Source organism: Loa loa (assembly GCF_000183805.2).
Source record: "Loa loa unplaced genomic scaffold supercont3.365, whole genome shotgun sequence".
In the NCBI taxonomy this organism is placed as follows: Eukaryota; Metazoa; Nematoda; class Chromadorea; order Rhabditida; family Onchocercidae; genus Loa; species Loa loa.
In genome coordinates, this window is record NW_018108545.1 from 42,598 (window position 1) to 45,271 (window position 2,674).

Sequence of the window (2,674 nt, forward strand, 5' to 3'; positions counted from 1 at the left end):
GTTAGTTAGTTAGTTAGTTAGTTAGTTAGTTATTATTATTATTATATATATATATATATATATATATATATATATATATATATATATATATATATATATATATATATATATATATATATATATATATATATATATATATATATATATATATATACTTGTTTATCTATTTATTTGTTTGTTGACTGACTTAATTAATTAATTAATCAATCAATTAGTGTATATATAGTGATGATAGAGGGAATGGAAAAGGAAGTAAAAACTTTTTTTTTTGGGGTCAACAATTTTTTTTTTTTAGGGTTAACAACGTCGCGTTTTTTTTTTAATCAAATCAAAGTTTAGTTGAGTACGAGGATAGGAATGGACGAAAAGGTGAACGGCAAGAGGAGGAAGCGAATTGGTTCAGTTGACTTTTTAAAATACATTCACGTATAAATTGATGGCGAGGAAAGTGGGAGAAAGATGGATTCAGTGATGATTGAACGTAATATTTATTTCTACCTGAGAAAAAACGAAATTTTTTTTTGTTAAATTTAATCAGGTAGCTTTACGGGCTTAACAATTCCGGTCAATCATGACAATGTAAAGTATGGCACAGACAAGAGATAACGCCTACGTTACACTTCAAAAAGTTCAATGATCCCGTTGTGAAATGTGAAAAATATATGTTGAAATGATGCAGTGATTGATTTCTAAAGGTGGAAGGGATGGAACCTTTAGTTGTACGAACTATAGACATGGATGTCCTTTAGATTTTCAAATAAGCTAGAGGACATTGTAACCTTATGCACATTGACCAGTGGAAATTCGCACTAGGATAAATTACTTATAGGCTGACTAGTCAAATGATAGCTTCAATATGAGTCTAAGACAAAAAGAGTTTAGGGGAGCTAGCACAAGCAACAAATCCAGTACCATCAAGGTCATCATCATAAAAGATGATGACCGATTAGTCGATAATCTGCTTTCAAGTATACATATAGGAAATTGTTATGATGCATGTAGTAGTGATAACGATTATCATTTTGAATCAGCATTTGGTTTATATTATACGGTAATAATATCATACGTCTAATGTTTACTTTTTTTTCACCTTCTTCGTTAGCCTTACCTCATTTGCTTCTCTTTACATGATTATTGTTCTAGTTTTGAAATTAGGTATTTAATTATAGGGGTTCAAGTGGGGTATGAAATGGAGAGGAATAGGGCAGATTGATTGAAAATAGAAGTATGGACAAAATCTGATAATTCGGTAAGGGGAAGCCCTTGTTGTCCCCTTACAAAAGCCCCGCAAAACTAAAAAATTGGGTCATGGCCGATTGACCTATTTGTCGCACCTCATAGTGCCAATACAGCAGTATACTTATCTAACATTTACTGATAACCTTTCTCTGGGTTATCGTCCATTGTGTTATGAACAAAAGAGAAAGAAAAAAGTTAAATCAAAAAGTTTAAATTGATTTAAAACCAACAAAATTTATCAAAAAATACGAAGAAAGCCAAATAAAAGCTATCATTTCCAGTAAATGCATGATCTAATTTTTGTAATTTACGATTTCGACCTTTTCCTTACGAAGGATTTCTGATCTGACGTAACTAAAATGATGCCATGTATTTCGATGGTACATTGGCCGATTACATACATTTTAGACTTATAGTTTTGATTTGATCCGATGATGTCATATAGATAGGAAACAATAGATCATATCATTTTCTCATCTTTTTACATTTAATAGAAAGATAATTGATAAGACAATATTTGCAGAATGTATAATGATAAGGAAGAAATATTATCAGAATTAAAACGAAATAAGCTTTACAATAGCAATAAATTATTTGTGTTTATAATTTTTATTAAAAATATTTCAAGATTTTTTCAATTTAAAAAATTTTGAAAATAAAAACAATTTTAACTGGAAAAAAAAGGAATTGATTAGTTTATTCAGAAGCAGGAATTTGAAGATAAGTTATCAGTTTAGCATAAATACATCGATTGAATTATTAATTGATGTTGTAAACAGCTGTAGCAGCAACAATATAACAACGGATCGGAAAGTGAAAACAGATCACAGTACATTGACAATGAGTATCCATCCACCTACTCCGCTCCATCTTACCGCCCCATTCCAAAAATTTCTTCCACTATCTCTTGCTTCTGTCAAATTTCATTGTTGATTGTATAAAAAACTTAACTAGACTGAGAATTACCGGGATTAGTAGTGAAGACGATCAATTGAGATGGGAAAAAGAAATGTAATAGATGCAGGAATAATAGTTTGAGAAAATATATTTCCAAATTAAAAACAATATCTTGCTTTTTACCTTCAAGATTTCTGTAGAACTTTCCTTTCATTTTTTCTTCATTCTCTCCTCCAACCAACTACAGTTGTTGTGTGAATGACACTATTTTTATACCGTGACCATTTCCGACGGCGGCATCATTCTGTACAAGTATACTACTACCCAAGCAAATATAGTCATCAAAAAGTTTGTCAAATGATTTCAAAAAAAAAGTAGTAGTAGTAGTAGTAGTAGTAGTAGTAGTAGTAGTAGTAGTAGTAGTAGTAGTAGTAGTAGTAGTAGTAGTAGTAGTAGTAGTAGTAGTAGTAGTAGTAGTAGTAGTAGTAGTAGTAGTAGTAGTAGTAGTAGTAGTAGTAGTAGTAGTAGTAGTAGTAGT